We start from the raw sequence: 21,865 nt of genomic DNA, 5'->3' as shown, positions 1-21,865 counted from the left end.
TGTACTTAAGATTTTAAGCAGATGTAGCACAGGGTTGGTAATTAATATTTTAGCAATAGAACAAAAAGTCATCATGTCACCAAAAATTAATTTGTCAGAATACTGTGTACTTTAAAAGTGCTTCCCTTGCACTTAGCATCATGAAGCAGATATTTAATGGAATTAAGTAACTAGAATGTTATGCACTGCTATAATCTATAATACTTCTACAAATATTATAATTACTATTTTGGAATTATTCTGCATTCTTAGCAGTAATATATATCAGTCCAAAAACAAATAGCACATTTATTCTTCATTTCTGTACTTGTCATACTAATGCAGAATAAAAAAGGATTGAGTAATTTTTTTGAAACTTAAAAGATCAATAAGATATGGTTGTGCACATCCAAACTATTTTGGAGACTAAAATAGAAGGATCACAAGTGTGAGGCCATCCTTGGCAAAGGAGACCCAGTCTCAAAAACAAACACCTGGGTGTGGTGGAGTACACCTGTAATCCCAGTCAATCAGGAAACTGAGGCAGGAGTATTGCAAAGTTCAAAAGCAGCTCAACAACATAGCCAGTATCTAAATAACCTAGCAAGACCATGTCTCAAAAGAAAAGAAAGAAAGCAGGGGTGGCTGTGAATATGGTTCATTGGCTAAGTGCCCCTGTTTTTAATCACTGGTACCCAATATGAATAAATAAATAAATTAATTAAAAGTTATGCACACACACAGGACACACAAGGCTGGGATTTAGCTCAGTGGTAAAATACCACTGAGTTCAATTCCCAGTATAAAGATATTAAAAATTAAAAGTTCTACTTCTGTGACTTAATAATAAAATTAGGTTTAATTCATAGAAAAACTATCATTATTTAGTGCTTCTGTATTTTGAATAGACCTACAAATCATCTGATATATTGTTAAAATGTAGCTATTAATTCAGTAGACCTTGGTATTTTCTGCCATTTCTAACAAGCTCCTAGTTTGTGTGACTTCTGTTTGGTGGTAGGTCATACTTTGAATGGAAAGAGTTTTAGCACAGCATCCTAATTACTGGGACCTAGATCATTTTTTCTGCAACACAGGAAAAACTAACCATGAAAGTGTCAAAGAGATCCAACTTATACTGAGTTGATCATTTGCCCAAGAATTATTAACATGGGAGAAAAAAATGCACAAGCACTTCTGCATCAACTGCTACCTTTTCATTTTTTAATTACCTTAAAGTTAAGAAATAGAGTATGGTGCCAGGTGTAGTGGCACACACCTATATCCCAGCATCTCCAGAGGTTGAGACAGGAGAATCAAGTACTCAAGGCCAATCTCAGCAATTTAGTGAGACCCCATCTGAAAATAAAAAAGTAAAAGGGTTGGGTGGGGTAACTCAGTGGTGGAGCACTCCTGGATTCAATCTCCAGTACCAAAAATTAAAACAAAACAAACACCAGAAATAAACCACTCCAATGTGCACCCCTTCGGATCTCAACTTTAGTCATGTCATGAAAGTCTGAAGACACCAGAATCAGGAGGGATAAAAAGAAATAGTTATTTATATGATAGGCAAATTAAAATTTAGCTAAGTGGATATACAGTACATATTAAGAGTCAAAAAGTGCCAAAAAAAAAAAAAAGAAAAGAAAAGAAATATGCAGCTTGTGGAGTGCATAAAATAAATTGGGGTCAACAGGAAGTACATTCTCACATAAAATTTGTCATAGTTCATATATAAAAGTCTCCTCCAAATACATAACAGTCTGAAATTTAGAAGTCTGAAATTTGCTGGTTAATATGTGCTAACTAAAAACATTATCCCCTTGTTGATGACATTTTGAAGTGCATGTGTCTCAGTCTTAGTAGAATAGCTATATTCTTTTGTACGCTTAAAAATTCTAGTCTTTACTATCCCCTTTTAATTATTGACAGGGTTTGTTTTTATTAATTAAGTATGTAAAATTGAAAGGGGATGCTATTAAGTATTAGTGCATACTTTGTAATTAGTGCCATTAAATTTGAAAATCTTTTACTGCTGAGGTTCAAGTAAACATTGAGGAGCTTACTTCAAACAGCTAGTTGATATAGATCAGAAGTGCACTTTGCATGCATAAATAATAACTGATTGGTTAAGGGAGTTTTATTGCTTTAGGCAAATCATTTATTTGCATTATATCTAGTGTATAGTCATCCCAACAGAGCTCCAGAACTCTTCTTATTAGCAACATGGGACTGTAATCATCAGACTAACATTTGAAATGAAAGAAAATAGCTAAGAAGCCTACATCCAAAATATTATTTTTCCATTTTCTCCAATTATAGAAAGGGCTCAGAGCAAGTATAATCTATTAATATTCAATATAACTACTTAAGTCTTGGACAAATCAAACCATGACACACCACAGATTTATAAGGTTAATCATCCACAAAAATCCTTAATCCTGGCATACTTCATAATATACTTTGGTATTTCATTCAGCTGTGCAATGGTTCCCACTTCCTTAATGATTCTCTATTCCAGCCTGTTGGTACTCTGTTTTCTCTAATTACCCTTAGTCACTCTGACAGTTCTCCTTTTCTCCACAATTATTTCTTGCATATTTCTCACCAGTTTAGAAACATCTTACATATCCAGCCTTCTAAATTCCCTTTTCAGTTTAAGCAAAGTAAATGGCAAGTCATTTATTCTTTATTGCTTCTCCTGTTTTTCACAACACCTTTCTTGTAAGAAAAAAAAAAAAATCACCAATTATCACATACCATATTACAATCCCTGTTTTAGAGGGAAGAAAATTCCCAGGACCTTTCATTTGGCTCTTCCTTTCATAATAATATTAGTCAAATAACTAATACAAGGTTGCCACTTTCACACAGCCATTTTTATAATAAGTATATTTTTAGGATTTATGGAAACATACACTGGATAGATAAACAAAATAACTTATGTCACTGTGACTTGAGTGTACTTCAAAAACTCATATGTAGCTTAACCACCATAATCCCCAGGTTGGGGAAGTCAAAGCATATTTGGAATCAGAAGAAATTAATTGACCTAGGGAGTAATTTTCAGAATTGATATTTCTTCTCCATTTTGATCACTCTAGTAAGGTGGTGCCATATTCCTTTGCAAAAATGTAAAGGTACATTTATAGTGTACCTGATACAGTGTGATCAGTCTCAACTCAAGAAATTGACCATACTAAGTGATCCAGTTGTGTTAGATAAGTTAACTGACCTTGCTTTGCTAGGAGATTTGAGAGAGAACATGATTTGTCATTATGGATACCCAAGTCTATTTTTTGGCCACAGAGCAAACCTGTCTTCTTTTCATTGTATATATTTAGTAAAATTTAGTATGAACAGTTTGAGCAATTGGCCAAAAGTAAAGATACCTTTGTATAAAAATATCCTGATTATGACGTTTTTCCTGTTGCTTAGATGAGTGATCTTCTTAGATTGGGCAGTTAGGTATTGTTACTCAGCTTCTATTACTCTAGAAACTCTACATATTCACTGAAATTAGGAATCTCATCTCATCATTTCTACCACCATCATTTTTGAACAACCATACATAGTAGTATAAAGCACTGCAGAGGTATTTGAAATATTCTGGCATAACACTCCTATTAATATTTTAATACCTTAATGTGCTAGTCAGTTTTTCATTGCTTGATCATAATATCCAACAAGAACAAATCAGAGAAGGAAAACTAATTTTATTTCAGGGTTACAGAGATTTAGTCCATGGTGCATCAACCCCATGGTTCACAGCTCAAGTGAGGCAGAACATCGTGGTGGAAAGTCGTGGTGGAGGAGTGTTGCTTTGTTCATGGCAGCCATGAAGTAAAAAAAGAAAGAGGAAGGGTCCCTAGAGAATATTAACCTTCCTAGGGCATGCCCTTGGTGACCAACCCCCTAGAGCCATGATCCACCTGACTATAGTTACCACCTAATCAGCCCATTCAAATTAGGATGGACTAATTAGGTTGTATATCTCACAATCTAATAATTTTACCTCTAAACTTCCTTGAATTAGCACAGCAGCTTCTGGGGGACACCTTATGCCCAAACCATAATATTCTGCTCCTGGTCCTCAAAAGCTCATGTTCATCTGACAATGTAAAAGGCATTTAATTTATCTTTGAGAGTCCCATGCTGTTTACAGTTTCAGCATTGTTCAAAAGTTCAAGTTCAAAGTCTTCTTTGAGACTCAAGGACACTGTGAGACAGAGTAAAAATGAATACACACACACACACACACACACACATATTATAATGGCAGAGTATAAACATTTTCATAACAAAAGGGAGTAATATGGCCATAGAAAGAAGGAACAGGACTGAAACAAGACCAAACCTAGATACAAAAATTCTTTAGCAACTCTTCAATATCTGGGGAAAGTACTAATAAAATACGATTTCCAAAGGGCTTTTTTAGGTCCTGTATTTTGACCTTGCCAGTTGCAGAAGACATGGTCTATCTTATCCTGTCTCTCTTTAATATCAGCAACTTTTGCTGGCAGATAGTTAACTTTACTGACCTCTCTATTCTTGGGGTCTCCATTCTAGCTTTGGTTTTATCTTCACAGCTTCATGCATCACCCTAACGGGATCAATCCATAGGTATTTTGGTGCTGCTATACTTTGACTGACTTGCCAGGCCTTCCTTTGAAACCTCAGTAGAATCTTCCATGTCTTCCGAACTCTAGCATACTTCATTCTTGAAGAACCAACACCTATGGATTGTGCCACCATCTGCTTCCAGTTTGTGCAGTAGCATATTTCCCTGGAATCATGATTGCAGTCACTTATGAGTGCCTGAGAAGTTGAGCAAGGTCAAAAAATTCTGGATAGAGGCGATCCAAGATGGTGGACGAGAGGGTGACTGCATCTCCAGTCGCTCCAGAACCCAGGATTCAAGAAGGAGAGGCACTGAGAGACTTGGACTAAAATAGAGCCATGGGGTGAGTCGCCCCCACCCGGTGAAGCTCGGCCCGGGCAGATTGGGGCGGCTTATTAGAGAAGGGCAGGGCAGCTAGAGTCTTCCCCAGGCAGCCCTGCGCACTCCGGTGGTGGGCTCCTCCCATGGGGCCAGATTCTCCAGCTTCTTGGAGCAGGACCCCCAGTGAGAGCCTTTTTGCACAGAACCAGCTCCAAGTCCCTGAGCCAGCGCAGGGAGCCCCAACCTGCAGGTTGCTTCAGAGACCAGGACAGGGCAGCCAGGGACTTCCCCAAGCAGCTTGGCTCCCTCTGGCGGGAAGCGCCTTTCCAGGCTAGATTCTCGGAGCAGTCCCCCCAGTGAGAGCCTTTCCACACAGAGCCAGCTTCAAGTCCTGGAACCAGTAGCTGGCTAGGGGAATCTTTCATTGGAAGCACTGCATTATCAAGTTACTCGAAGACTTCAGGCTACTGAGGGCAGGGAGGTGATACACTGGAAAGCTACAGGGACACTATAAGCCAATAGAGGAAATCTGCAATATCACAAAGTCCCACTGACATCTGACCAATATGAGAAACCAAGGGAAGAAAACGTCCCAAACAAACCTAGATACTATATCAATAAAACTCAATGACAGCACAGCAGAAAAAATGTCAGAAAGGGAGTTCAGAATGTACAAAATTAAAACAATCAGGGAAGCAAATGAGGAGATGAAAGAGCAAATGCAGGCATTAAATGATCGCAACAATCAACAGTTAAAAGAGCAAATACAGGAAGCAAGAGATCATTTCAATAAAGAGTTAGAGATACTGAAAAAACAAACAGAAATCCTTGAAATGAAGGAAACAATAAACCAAGTTAAAAACTACATAGAAAGCATAACCAATAGGAAAGAACACCTGGACGGCAGAACCTCAGATATTGAAGAAAAAATATTTAATCTTGAAAACAAAGTTGACCAAACAGAATAGATGGTAAGAAATCATGAACATAATCTACAAGAATTATGGGATATCATGAAAAGGCAAAATTTAAGAATTAATGGGATTGAGGAAGGCTTAGAGAAACAAACCAAAGGAATGAACAATCTATTCAATGAAATAATACCAGAAAATTTCCCAAATATGAACCATGAAATGGAAAACCAAGTACAAGAGGCTTATAGGACTCCAAATATACAAAATTACAACAGACGCTCACCAAGGCACATTATTATGAAAATACCTAACATACAAAATAAAGACAGAATTTTAAAGGCCGTGAAAGAAAAGAATCAAATTACATTCAGGGGGGAAACCAATAAGAATATCAGCAGATTTCTTAATTCAGACCCTAAAAGCTAGAAGGGCCTGGAACAACATTTACCAAGCCCTGAAAGAAAACGGATACCAACCAAGAATCTTAGACCCAGAAAAATTTACTTTCAGATTTGACGATGAAATAAAATCCTTCCATGATAAACAAAAGCTAAAGGAATTTACGAAAAGAAAGCTGGCATTACAGAACATTCTCAGCAAAATATTCCATGAGGAAGAGATGAAAAACAATGATGCAAATCAGCAACAGGAGGAACTAGCCTAAAGGAATAGCCAAATAAAGTAGAAACCAAATCATGTCAAAAAACAAAAATGAGTCAAATGACTGGGAATACAAATCATATCACAATTATAACCATGAATGTTAATGGCCTGAACTCATCAATCAAAAGACATAGACTGGCAGATTGGATTCAAAAGAAAAATCCAACAATTTGCTGCCTGCAAGAGACTCATCTCATAGAAAGAGATACCCATAGACTAAAGGTGAAAGGATGGGAAAAAACATACCATGCACATGGACACAGCAAAAAAGCTGGAGTATCCATCCTCATTTCAGATAATGTGGACTTCAAGCCAAAACTAGTCAGAAGGGATAAAGAAGGACATTACATACTGCTTAAGGGAAGCATAAATCAGCAAGACATAACAATCATAAATATCTATGCCCTAAACATTGGCTCATCCATGTACATCAAACAAATCCTTCTCAATTCCAGAAATCAAATAAACCACAACACAATAATACTAGGTGATTTTAACACACCTCTCTCACTACTGGATAGATTGTCCAAACAAAAATTGAATAAAGAAACCATAGATCTTAATAACACAATCAACGATTTAGACTTAACCGACTTATATAGAATATACCAGCCAACAAAGAATGAATACACTTTCTTCTCAGCAGCACATGGATCCTTCTCTAAAATAGACCATGTCTTCTGCCACAAAGCTACTGTTGGCAAATATAAGAAGATAGAGATACTATCTTGTACTCTATCAGATCATAATGGATTGAAATTAGAAATAAATGAGAGAATAAAAACAGAAACTTCTCCAATACCTGGAGATTAAATAATACTCAATTATATGATGAATGGATAACAGAAGACATCAGGAGGGAAATTAAAAAAATTCTTAGAAGTAAATGAAAACAAAGACACATCATAACAAAATCTCTGGGACACTATGAAAGCAGTACTTAGAGAAAGATTTATTTTATGGGGCACATTCAACAAAAGAAGTAGAAATCAACAAATAAATGACTTTACACTACAGCTCAAAGCCCTAGAAAAAGAACCAAAATCAACAAAATTGAAACAAAAGAAACAATCGAAGAAATTAACAAAATAAATAGTTGGTTCTTTGAAAAAATAAACAAAATTGATAAACCCTTAGCCACACTAACAAAGAGAAAGAGGGAGATAACGCAAATTACTAAAATTCGCAATGAACAAGGAAATATCACAACAGACATGAGTGAAATACAAAACATAATTAGAAGCTATATTGAAAATCTATACTCCATCAAACAGAAAACCTCGAGGACATCAACAAGTTTCTAGAGACATATGAATTACCTAAACTGAACGAGGATGCCATACACAACATAAATAAATCAATTTCAAGCAATGAAATAGAAGAGTTCATCAAAAGCCTACCAACAAAGAAAAGTCTGGGACCAGATGGGTTCTCAGCCGAGTTCTACAAAACCTTTAAAGAAGAGCTCATTCCAATACTCCTCAAAGTATTCCATGAAATAGAAGAGGAGGGAACCCTCCCAAACTCATTTAAGAAGCCAATATCACCCTGATACCTAAACCAGATAGAGACACATCAAGGAAAGAAAATTTCAGACCAATATCCTTAATGCACATTGACGCAAAAATTCTCAACAAAATTTTAGCAAATTGTATACAAAAATATATTAAAAAGATAGTGCACCATGATCAAGTGGGTTTTATCCCAGGGATGCAAGGTTGGTTCAACATCCGGAAATCAATAAATGTAATTCACCATATCAACAGACTAAAAGTTAAGAATCATATGATTATTTCAATAGATACAGAAAAAGCATTCAATAAAATACAGCATCCCTTCATGCTCAAAACACTAGAAAAAATAGGGATAGTGGGAACATTCCTTAACATTGTAAAGGCCATCTACACTAAGCCCATGGCCAATATCATTCTAAATGGTGAAAAACTGAAAGCATTCCCCCTAAAAACTGGAAAACGGCAGGATGCCCTCTTTCACCACTTCTATTCAACATCGTTCTTGAGACTCTAGCCAGAGCAATTAGACAAACCAAAGAAATTAAAGGGATATGAATTGTAAAAGAAGAACTCAAACTATCTCTATTCACTGATGACATGATTATATATTTAGAGGAACCCGGAAATTCCACCAGAAAACTCTTAGATCTCATAAGTGAATTCAGGAAAGTAGCAGGTTACAAAATCAATGCTCATAAATCCAATGCATTTTTATACATAAGTGATGAATCTTCAGAAAGAGAAATTAGGAAAACTACCCCATTCACAATAGCATCGAAAAAAATAAAATACTTGGGAATCAATCTCACAAAAGGGGTGAAAGACCTCTACAATGAGAACTACAGAACACTAAAGGAAGAAATTAAAGAAAACCTTAGAAGATAGAGAGATTTCCCATGTTCTTGGATAGGCAGAATTAATATTGTCTAAATGGCCATACTACCAAAAGTGCTATACAGATTCAAAGTAATTCCAATTAAAATCCCAATGGTGTACCTTACAGAAATAGAGCAAGCAATTATGAAATTCATCTGGAAGAATAAGAAACCCAGAATAGCTAAAGCAATCTTCAGTAGAAAGAGCGAAGCAGGGGGTATTGCAATACCAGATCTTCAACTCTATTACAAAGCAATAGTAACAAAAACGGCATGGTATTAGTACCAAAATAGAAAGGTAGATCAATGGTACAGAATAGAGGACACAGACACAAACCCAAATAAATACAATTTTCTCATACTACACAAAGGTGCCAAAAATATGCAATGGAGAAAATATAGCCTCTTCAACAAATGGTGCTGGGAAAAGTGGAAAACCATATGCAACAGAATGAAATTAAACCCCTATGTCTCACCCTGCACAAAACTCAACTCAAAATGGATTAAGGACCTCAGAATCAGACCAGAGACCCTGCAGATTATAGAAGAAAATGTAGGTCCAAATCTTCACCTTGTTGGTCTAGGATCAGACTTCCTTAACAGGACTCCCATAGCACAAGAAATAAAAGCAAGAATCAATAACTGGGATAGATTCAAACTAAAAAGCTTTCTCTCAGCAAAGGAAACTATCAGCAATGTGAAGAGAGAGCCTACAGAGTGGGAGAAAATCTTTTCCACTCATACTTCAGATAGAGCACTAATTTCCAGAATCTATAAAGAACTCTAAAAAGTCTACACCAAGAATACAAATAACCCAATCAACAAATGGGCTAAGGAAATGAACAGATACTTCAGAGAAGAAGATGTACAAGCAATCAACAGATATATGAAAAAATGTTCAACATCTCTAGTAGTAAGAGAAATGCAAATCAAAACTACCCTAAGATTTCATCTCACCCCAATTAGAATGGCAATTATCAAGAACACAAGCAACAATAGGTGTTGGAGAGGATGTGGGCAAAATGGTACACTCATACATTGCTGGTGGGACTGCAAATTAGTGCAGCCACTCTGGAAAGCAGTATGGAGATTCCTCAGAAACCTTGGAATGGAACCTCCATTTGATCCAGCTATCCCACTCCTTTGCCTATACCCAAATGACTTAAAATCAGTATACGACAGAGATACAGCCACATCAATGTTCATAGCTGCTCAATTCACCATAGCCAGATTGTGGAACCAATCTAGATGCCCTTCAGTTTGCCCTTCAGTTGATGAATGGATAAAGAAACTGTGGCGCATATATATATATATATATATATATATATATATATATATATATATATAATGGAATATTACTCTGCCATGAAGAATGATAAAATTTCATCCATTGCAGGCAAATGGATGAAACTGGAGAATATCATGTTAGGTGAGATAAGCCAATCTCAAAAAACTAAAGGATGAATGATCTCGCTGATAAGCGGATGAGGACATATAATGGGGGGTAGGAGGGGTTAGCGTTAGGGTTAGGGTTAGGTTTAGGGTTAAGGATAAGGAGGGTCGTAAGAATGGAGGAAGGAAGGACTGTATAGAGGGAAAAGTAGGGTTTGAGGAGTGGGTGGGAAGGGAGAAAAATAACGGAATGAATCAAACAACATTGCCCTATGTAAATTTATGATTTTTAATTTAAAAAAAAAAAGCCTAAAAATAGAACTACCATAAGAAAAAAAAAATTCTGGATAAACAGCTTCCTAAGCTCCCTGGTTTGATCAGGGTACTCAAAAAATCTATTAAATGTATTTTTACTTTTATACCTTTGAACCTGAAATGAATGGGATTTTATAAATTTATGACATACCCTGAAGTCATTTTTTCTACCACCTGTCCAAAATACTTAGCATCTTTTTAGTAACTATAATCTCTTTAAGTACCAGAGCTTTCTTGGCCTCAATTTTATAAGCAGTGTTCTGATCAAACTACAACTTTTAAAAACCATTCAGCAGTGATTTCTGCTCCTGATAATCACAGTAAACCTGACTAAAAGTTTACAGCAAAATCCATGGTAGTGCCTGAAAGTTGTGCTGCCTTATAATTTCCTCCACCAGATAAATTATTCAATTACCTTTAAATTCAGACTCATGCAATGTCTCAGAACATGAGAAACATATGACAAGTTCTTTACCAGAATATAACTTGAGTGACCTCTAGTTCAGTTTCCATTAGACATTTTTCCCCTCTGAAATCTCATGAGTTCAGTCTTTACTGTCTGCTTTCTGGTCTTGTAATCACCCACCAGAATTTTCCATTAAGCTCAACTGATAAAATTCTAAAATTTCTTCTGTCTGAATTTCCAAACTCTTCCTAACTTTTTCTATAAATCATCTCCAAAGTCTTTAGAACAACATGGTCAGATTAGTCACAGCAATGACCCCACTTCTCAGTACCAATTTCATGTTAATCATATATTTATTTTTGTGAACCCAGTATCTGACTAGGTTGTTCTAACCTTGACATTGAAATGCTTATTTGTGGCTTATGGTTTCAGAGGTGTAACGGATTGTGGGCCAACTCCATTGTTTGGAATTCAAGGTGAGGCAGAATATCCAGGTGGAAAGGCATGGTGTAGGATTGCCACTCCATTCATTGCAGCCAGGAAGAAGAGAAGAGAAGAGAAGCGAGGAGAGAGAGAGAGAGAGAGAGAGAGAGAGAGAGAGAGAGAGAGAGAGAGAGAGAGAGGTCTATAGAGTAGATAAACCCTTTGTGGGTATGCTCCCAGTGACTCATATCCTCCAGGCACAATCCACTTACCTACAGTTACCACCCAGTTAGTTCATTCGAATTAGTAATGACTGATTAGGTTGCAGTCCTTACAATTTAATCATTTAACTTCTGAACATTCCTGAATAAACAAGGGACCTTCTGAGTGACACCTCATATCCAAACCATAGCACTAAGTCAGTCACACATCTTCTGAGTTCTCTGGGTGATAGGTGGAAGAGAATAGGGAGTTTATTTGCAACTAATAAATCTGCTCTGCCATTTCTATCTCACTAAGTCTTTTAATTATTTCCTCTAAGCTAGTTCTGGCATTTCACTTATCTTGCCTATAGATTACTGATGAATACAGGAGGTCCCTGATTTATTATGATTTGACAATTTTCTTAATGACATTGTAAAAGTTATATATATATATATATGCAGTAGAAAGTATACTTTGAATTTTGAATCTGATCTTTTCCAAGGATATTCATATATGGTATAATACTCCCTTGTAATTCTATCCTAGTGCCAATGAATAGATTTGCATTCAGCTTCACAATCTAAGAAGGAAACAAACAAAACTCTATAGTATACTGTGTTGGTAAGCTATGCATTAGGTGCATTAAATACCTTATCAATTTATGATATTTTAAGGATATTAGCGACAAAATATCTTTATTTTATTTATTTTTATGTTGTGTTGAGGATTCCAGTGCCTCACAGGTACTAGGTAAGGGTTCTACCACTGAACTAAAATCCCAGCCCCAATATTTTAAACTTCTGATGTTTTTCAGGAATTAACCCCATGATAATTCAAGGGACATTTTATACATTTCATCTAACTCATCAGGAAAACTCAGTGCTATTTTCAACTTTGCAGGAAAACCTTTTAAACAAAGGATCCCTTGTAGGAGCATTGTAACTAAATTTTAGTTAAATTCAGTATCATGTTTTGTTATATTTTCTCTAGTTCTACTCAGATCTTATACCCTGATTGTCTTGGGGATTTTAACTCATAATCATTATGAAAATCTTGAAATTATTGTGGTGTGAAAATCACTTTTTCCCTGTTCATGTATTGTGCATACCCTTTCAGAGCATTTTGAGATCTTAGTCTGATAAGTCAGGCGATGGCAAGGGGAAAGGAAGAGTCTTAAGGAAAATGTATAACATTTGCAGGGCAAACCCCTCAGCTTTACTAAGGGATCTGCAAACCAGAGTGGGTCGGTTTCCCCAGACAAATGGAGGACCCCTGTTGCTCTCAAGGTAGGACTGAGAAAACTCAGTGTTTTAAGTCTCTTAGCTTAAACCAAACCCACTCACATGCCCTTAGATGCTTTCTGATTCCCTTTCAATGATTTGATCTCATAAAGTGATGAACTGAGTTATCTTTTGACTTGTATGTGATTTTTTTTAAACATAAGTCGTTAAAACAAGCATTCCATCTTACTGTCTTGTAATCATTATTATAACAAAATTCAAAAAAAGTTACCCCTTGGTGATTGGAACTTTCTTCAGAAGGCTGTTCATCAAAAGTAGACACAAATGATTATTTGGTTAATTGAGAAAGCCATTATATGATAGATTACTACCATGCCTCTTCCTTCTAGCAATAGCTCAATTCTGTGTTCAAGGTTAAGGACTTTAGCATTTTATATCCCTGGGCCAGTCCCTGATTTCTAGTATCATATGTCCATTATCACCTCCATGTATCAACTCTATTCAGTCAGTATTAAGTCAGGAAAAGAGACAGCACAACACTTATCCTAATGGAAAGTTTAATACATTTCTTGGGGAACAGAAAATACAAGAAGGGATCAGCAGACAAAAAAAAAAAAAAAAAAAAAAGATAGTAAAATCTGAAAGTGGTCATCATCCACAGGACTGGATAATAATGGAGTGTTCCTTATCTCCTTTTCTATCATCTCTCAGATTACGATAAGCACCTTTATAAAAGTGTTGTAAGAAAAACTTTTATCTATATTCTCTATCTCGAAGTGCACTTTTGCCTTTAAGAAAGCCAAAAGACTGAGAAATATTCTGTTTTCTCAAGAGACTTACTTGTAGAGAATATAAGAACCTATAAGATGGAGAGTGTGGATCATGACATCAGAGAAGGAACCTGCCTGGTGCTCCTATCCAGTGGTGGCAATGAGAAGCAGCGAAAGCAGGAATCAGATACTATTTGAATAACTTGTGTTTGGATTTAAATATAAGGTGTCCCCCAATATCTCATATGGTAGACAATGCAAGAATGTTCAGAGGTGGAATGATTGGGTTAAGAGAACATTAACGTAATCAACAGGTGATAAACCCACTGATAGGGATTGACTGGGTAGTAACAGTAGGCAGATAAGGTGTGATTAGAGGATGTAGGTCAACAGGGACATACCTTTGGGATTTGCATTTTGTCCCTGGCTAGAGGAATACTCTCTTTGCTTCCTATTTGCCATGTCCTGAGTTGCCTTTCTACCCACACCCTTCCACCTTGAGTCCATAGAAATGAAATTTATCTGTCTATGAACTGAGACCTCTGAAAATGTGAGCACCGAATAAAATTTTCCTTCTCTAATTGTTCCTGTCAGTTCTTTTAGTCACAGTGACCCAAAAAAGCTGACTAAAACAAGCTGCTACAGCTAAGGTGAAAAACACTATAAAATAATGCTGACAAGAGCCACAGACAAGGAAAGAGAAGGTCCTTTCCTTGTCCCTGTCTTCCAACACCATGGAATATTTTCTTGGCAGAATCCCATGTGTAGCAATCCAGGAGAAGAGAAATGTTCTTTAAAGAAACTCAGCCTGGTATCTCAAAAAGAGTGTGCAAGGATACATTTAGATGTAAAAGGGAATAGTTTCAATAACTGGCACTGTTGTCTTCCTTGCTATGAGGTAAAGAACTCCTAATCTATTTTTTATGCATCTTTGCATCCACTCTACTCATTATAAACAAAATGAGATTACTTATTAGTTGCTCAGCTAAGGTTTTAGAGTGATTGAATGAAGAACATTAAGAAGATATTTGAGATATGAGTTTGAAGCCCTGTCTGTTCAGGGGAACTTGAAGTAAACATGAGCCTTGCTGCATTTATATCTGTGATTACATCAGCCACTCTTCTAAGTTTATATTTCCATAATCTCAATGAACTACTGAGTCATCTTGGTAAGGTATTCACCATTGCTGTCCTTAATAAAAAGGCAGAATTAAGGCTGACATTTGTTTTTAGACAACTTTTCTAAGTTTCTAGACTGAGGGAGGCAATATAACTTAGTAACTTAGTGTTGTTATCAGCTTCAGTGACAGAAGTATCTGAATTGGAAATCCAAGGCTGCAGTTTTTCCTTCTAGCAAATGAATTTCAAAATTAGCTTCAAAAATTTATTCTGGAAAACCTCTAATGCTCTCAGTTATAATTTTGCTATTGTGGGTCAAAGTATTTTGCTCTCAATAGATTTAAGAAACAGTTTGTGAAGGAATATCTTTGGCAATGAATTGGTCAGTTCCCCAATTCCAGCTGAGAAGTTAAAGTTATATTGATTTATGACAGAGCATTCGATAACTAGATAGTAGAAATGATACCCTAAGCACCCCTAACAGCCAACAGCTGAACTTATGAAAAAGAATTTTAAAAGCACATATAAATTAATAAATGGATGTCAGGAGAGGACTTTTAAGAATACAAGTCAATTTACTATAGAAATGTATGCTGACAAATGTGCCCATGAATGGAGAAGGAGATGGTGACAGTGACAAGACATTACAGACATCTATCTCTGTTGTTTCAGGAGACCTTCCAAACTTTAAGTAGTACATTAGCCAACTCATTTCTTTCTTTGGCTTCAATACCCACTTCTTTTAAATTCAAATATGTGCCTCAAAAGGGAGCATAACTAGATCTACACTTTGTAATTCCTACTTTAAAGTACTTTCTTTCACCAAGTATTTTAAGCCTTGCAACTGAGGAATAGCTAATAATCTACACTCCATAACGATCCCATATTCATCCACAGTGCTTTCCATTTTCAAAGAAATGGAGCACGTGAAGCTGCTGACCATGTCACAATGGTACGCGATCCCCAGTGAGCAGACAGAGAACACAAGCAACGTGGCTTCACGTTTTATAGGTAGCCACATTCTTGCAAGGGTTAGATGGAAGACGATGCAAGTCACCAAATCGCCCTCTATTTTAAATTAAGAGATGGGAAGAAGAGGAAAGAAAATGGGAGCATGGAAACACTTTCAAGAGATTTTAGGGGCAAATCTGTCTTTGAATCAATCTATTACTTAGAGTGGTAAAACTGTTATGTCTGAAACCTAGTTGGTAAATATCTGTCATTACCCATTTGTCTAAACCCATTGAAATGTAATACCTTAATGTAGACTATTGACTTTAGTTAATGATGTTAGTAATGGCTCATCAATTGCATACCACACTAATGCAAGAAGTGGGAAAACTGGCAAGGACAATGTAGATTGGGTGGGAATGGAAAAATATTCCATTAGAATAAACACAACAGGAACGTGCTTCTTGTTTTCCTTGAAAGTCTGATATCAGCCCATTATATTGACAGATTCCCGTGTTTTTCCTGTTTAGTTCAATACTGCTTTCTCTCTATAGTATGTGATACAGAATATTATATGTCAATGGTATCTTCACCCTTTTGTCATTAGATAAAAAATATATTTCATGCTTGCTTTCCTCTAATAAAATTGTTCTTAAAAAGTCTGTTCTGAAAAAAAAAATATGTGTCATAAATGTGTGAAATCAATTTTCTATGTCTGCACTAAAAGTGTTGGTTAGACATTATGGTTCACTACTGGATCATCTCTCACTTTATTTCTGCCAAGCGTAGGTGAGAATTGATACCTTCCACCTGTGAGTGGCATTTGTAGTGTGGAAGACAAACAGTGACACTCATTCTGTCTTATCCTATGATTACTAAAATGAGAGTCTGGTCTAATATATTCCCTGTGTCCAAATCATCTCATTTGCAATTTATACTAACTGGAATTGGGTGAACAACAGGACTCAAAAATTATGTAACATGACTCAGGAGAGTTCTAATGGACAAGAAACAGTGTAACAGAAGTGGTCTCATATGGACACATCTAAGGTTATATAGCCGAACAAACTCTAATATGAAATAACAAGAGATACTGAGAGTGTAAAATATGAATGTGGGCGTTAGTGAAGGACTGCCTATGATGTGGAAATTTGCTCAATAAGAAATGGGAGATATAGCACACCAATATGTCACATAGTGTATTTCCTTGATATACAAACTTTGTAACAACAACTATACAAACATACACATACAGTAGCACCCAACCCAAACACATAATTTAAAATGGACAAATAAGTCTAAGGGCAATTATGTAAAAAAAATACTATTCATTTCATTGGTCAGAGCAACAATAGCAAACATAAACGTATCTATGCATTGTAATTATTAATATTATCCACCCCGGTTCATTAGATTAAACACAACAGGAACGTGCTTCTTGTTTTCCTTGGAAGTCTGATATCAGCCCATTATATTGACAGATTCCCATGTTTTTCCTGTTTATTTCAATACCACTTTCTCTCTGTAGTATGTGATACAGAATGTTATATGTCAATGGTATCTTTACCCTTTTGTCATTAGATAAAAAATATATTTTATGCTTGCTATGTTTATCTGTTGATTTTGGGTAAAATTGTGCCACAGGAAATTCCATATTCAATTCCTGCATTTTCATTTATTTGTCTAATTTTCAACTTTGCCCTTTTCCCTATCTTCAGTGCTGTACTTCTTTAACATAAAAGAAAAATTTAAGAGGGATTTTTTTTTAAGTCTTAATATGTTTTTCATGCATTTACATTGAATCTGTAGCATCAAAATTTCAGTTCATCACAGTACTGGTTAATGAAAATTACTAACAATTATTTTGTAAGGAACAATACCTCAGAGAATGTTCCCCTGATACAGCTAGACTTGAATGATTTCTACAGAATTATGGATAACATGGTAGTTGCATTCAAAATTCACTCTTTTCAAGGTGTGTAAATTCAAAGGAAATAATAAACTTCCTAGTTCCTTACTTTGAATACACCATTGAAGGAGACATCTTTACAATTTCTCCCTTCCTACATTATTAAAGTCGCCACTCTTTTACCCTGATAAATCAACAAGCTATTTGAAAAATAATTAGTTCTATGAGTCAATGCTTAGAATTCCTCTCCTTCTCTCACATCCCAAAAGAAATCTCTCTCAGATTGAGAATGTCATTTCTTTTTCTTTCTGTGGAGCTGGCACTATTTGATGAAAAGCCTAGACCTTCTAAAAGATTGCACTGACTCATTAAATGGATTCATTAAAGGCTGTCATATCCCTAAACTGGTCCTGAGACAGGGGAACACCTTTGGCTGTTGTAATAGTAGGAAGAATGTTATTAGCTATGATGAAAGTCTGCAGTGCAATGGCTTGCAGAGATGATCGAAACAGCTCCCAAGACCCAGCCTTACATCACCTTCTGTGCATAATTATGACTTCATGACTGAAGAAGCTATTCTTTGGAATTTGAAAATACATTTTATATACATATATATGATATATATGCGTGTGTGTGTATACATATATATATATATTATATATAATATCCATTCTGTTATTTTCACTTTTTCTAGGCCTATTTTTGTAGGAGACAGGTAATCCTCTCTTTCATGTGCCTGCTATTCTCTTCTGAAGGCAAATTGCATGAGTGCCAGAGTCACTCAAATACTTGGAAATGACAAATAAGCAGTTTTCTCCCATGAGTTTTCTCTTATTTTTATATTTGTTACCATGCTTTTTGCATAGCACATAAACTTTGAATTTAAACAGGTCATTTAAAAAATTTTAAGTGATGGTTATTTCTAAATATTAAACATCTTATATAGAAGAACAAGTTCCAGGAGAATATGTGAGAAAGTTTATCAAGTGTAGGATGTGTTTACCTTTTTGTGGACATAAGACTTCGTTGATCTTAAACATGTCCCTTTGGGGGGAGTACTGGAAATCTACAGCCAGCAGTATTCATGGATTGAAAACATAGGTAATTCATCAGTAAGTCTGTACAACCTCTCCAAGGTTTGCTGAATATAACACAGGAAGAAAGAGCCCCCTAATGGTTCAGATTATCTATAAAAGCAGAAGAGGCTATACTTTCTCAATTCTTGTGTTGGGATGGATAAAATGAGTAACCAGGAAAGACATCAGATACTGTGGATTTGAATTGGAAGCTGTATAAAAGATCAAATAGAGCTCCCTAAAACGTGCAAAGAAAAGTGCACTCTTGGATTGCCAAGAGGAGCTGATTAAGTGAGCTGTTAGATGAAGACTCAGTCTGATGCTTACATATATCACCCCTAAGACCCCTGTCCTCCTGGATCATGTTTGCTGAGGAGCACTGATCTGGAATGCAGAAGACACATCAATTACAGAGTTAGAAACTACAAAATCTTATTTAAAAGAGAAACTTTCTCCTTATCCAATTATTGAGCAGTCCTTAGTAAAGAGATGAGGAATGAAATTCCTTATAAGAAAAAATTTAAAAAGTGTAAGAAAGAAAAATTAAGAAAAGCAATATTGAGAGTAAGAGAAGAAGAATATATCAGCACAAAGGGCACACAGTTTGAGAAATTATTTCATTCCTCCTTTTTCAATGGGGGGGGATGTAACTTTAAAAAAATTAAGTATGGACATTTACATATACTCATGCTGAAATTTTAAGGGCTCATAATATTTGTTTCCTTTATTGTGTAACTCATTGTAACTAAGTCACAAATAAGTACTATGAGAAAACTACTGTATACACCAGAGTTAGAGATATTGTTGTGGAAAAAATGTGAATTTTAAATATTTTGGTGTGTTAAATTAATGGAATTAGTGAATGACTAGGTTAAAACTAACATATACTGTAAGGCAATAAGTCAGATTAATTGCATAAAAATAAAATATTGAAGATGCAGCTTTGAACATGTGACATAAAAGTATAATAAATACATGCAAAACAATAATGAAGCAAGTTTTAAGAAATTTAAAAATAATGTATGAATGTATTAAAATATTGTTATCACATACATGAAAGTAACATCTATCATACATTTCTCGACTCATAGTTTGTCATTTGTTTTTTAAATAAAAAGATAGTCATAACACATTTATATAAAACTTTGCACAAATGACTCAATTCAAAGACCAAATCCCCCAATACATCTACTTATTTAAATAAATTTTACTTTCCAAATTTCTATTAAAATTAGAACTATTCTTTTCTGATATGATTACAACAAAATAAAATATCTGGGTTGTTACAATATGTATATTACTAGGAAACATTTACATATTTCACATTTAGTATCCGAAAGTCATGAAAAATTGTTTTTCACATATTTATTGTAGTTGAAATAGGAAAGAAGATGATATATACCAGAAATAAAGCAATTTAGAGTATGCAGTTTTCTTAATTTTGGAAACAGTGGCTCCTAAGAGAGTTAATAATCATGTTCTTATTTTAAACATTGATGAACATATTTAAAAAGTTTTGTTAACTCATCAAAGTAGTATGAGCTTTGATTAGAGGCATTACTCAGGGAACTTCAATCAAAAGGACAATCAGCCATGCTTATGGGGTGAAATATCTCTTCGTTTATCCAAAAGCAAATAAATCGACATCAAAAATGTCACACAGCAACATCATTTTAGTTTTAGTAATCATAAAATAAACCTTTTTTAAAAATTTTGTTTTGTCGCAGGCTTTCTTAGCAGTTGAGCTCCATGACCCATACACCTAAGGTCAATCAGCTGCATCAGTACTGCATTGCCCCAGTTGGTTCTTTCTCTACTATCCAATCACACTCCTCAGAAATATTTTATAAGAGCCCAGTTCCCAGCAGAGAAATTAATATACAAAAGCTTCTATATATTCTCAGACAATTTACCTGCACATACCATTACAGGCATTCAAACATTAATTGATAGGACTGCAGTTTAGCAACGAACTCTAGAATAGCTAAACATCTTCAGTCATATGTCTTTGCCATAGTTCAGTACTTTCTGAAGAACAAATGCTAGCCATTGATAGTCATAATGAAAGGGCAGTCTAATGTCATATCATTTAGGACATACCACATTTATGTTGAAGAGTTAAAACTGCAATCAATTTAGAAAAAAAAATAACCACTAAAAAGCACATAGTAGCTTCTATGTCTGTATGAAATATAATAGTTGGCAGTTAATGCAGTAATTGTTTCTTCTTGATATGCTGTTATCTCCCAAAGTTGTTTAACAGCTAAAAAGAATATTTATTAACACATCGTAAGGTTGTCACTAAAACTGCTCTTTTTATTTTGGGATTAGCTTATTTCTGCAACACAAACTTGTAGTGGTTTTATTTTAAAAATACTTATGTGTACCTAGAGGTAAAAAACAAGTATGTTTATAAAGGTATGTATTCCCATGTTCCTAAATCCACATGCTTGTGTATAGCATTGACTTTAATGCATCACTGCAAACTCAGTTTTTAAAGCATGCAAAGCTACGCTGTATTTTACCATGAATGATTAAAAAGAAACCAGAGATAAACATTTAATTTTCTTACCTGCAGCATGAAACTGTTTCTGTTCAGTGCTGGAATGAGGAAGGGCTGGGATGAGGCTTGATTTTTCTTTTCTTTCCAAAATCCACTTTAATGATGCAGGAGTAAGAGGAGCTATTCCAAGGTGAAGTCTGTTATTTCTTGCTGGGTCTCAGAGCTGACATCTTTTTACAAAAGAAAAGGCATCTCAGTAAGTTGTTGACTGAGGGAGCTGGAAGCAAGATTACCAGGCACCAGCAGTCACAGAGATGCCACGGACGTGGGCTGCCTCCCTCTGCACCTTGCGTCCCTCTCTCTCTCTCTCTCTCTCTCTCTCTCTCTCTCTCCTTTTCACCCTGATGCTCACTCAGCTCCGAATCTTAGCTCCTGCTGCTGCTGTATAATCAATCCAGCCTGTCTGAAGCTAATAGTCCTCTATTTAACCAGCCAATCAATAGCAAGGATTCCACGGCTAGTCCCAAGAGTCTTTTCCAAGAGTGCTACAAACAATAAGAGTTTTGCCAGCAGTTTAGCCAAGTATTTTTCATTATTTTATCTCCCTCAGCGATAGGATTTGAGATAGCAGAGGCTTGAAGCAAGCTTAGTGTTATTGCAGATAAT

General features: G+C 35.6%; 1 protein-coding gene across 2 annotated transcripts in view; it reads right to left on the bottom strand.

Moving 5' to 3' along the window:
- Positions 1–21,580, bottom strand: part of CDH18 (cadherin 18) — a 952,430-nt gene extending 930,850 nt beyond the window's left edge. For both annotated transcript variants that reach the window (XM_079145368.1, XM_079145369.1), the window contains exon 1: positions 21,269–21,580. The gene's annotated coding sequence lies outside the window, so the exon portion shown is untranslated. The remainder of the gene's footprint in view (positions 1–21,268) is intronic.
- Between the last annotated feature and the right edge of the window lie 285 nt (positions 21,581–21,865).

The sequence above is a fragment of the Sciurus vulgaris genome (assembly GCF_902686455.1).
Source record: "Sciurus vulgaris genome assembly, chromosome: 6".
NCBI classification, from domain to species: domain Eukaryota; kingdom Metazoa; phylum Chordata; class Mammalia; order Rodentia; family Sciuridae; genus Sciurus; species Sciurus vulgaris.
Note: the sequence above shows the minus strand (reverse complement) of the source record. Positions and strands in the feature narration are given on the sequence as shown.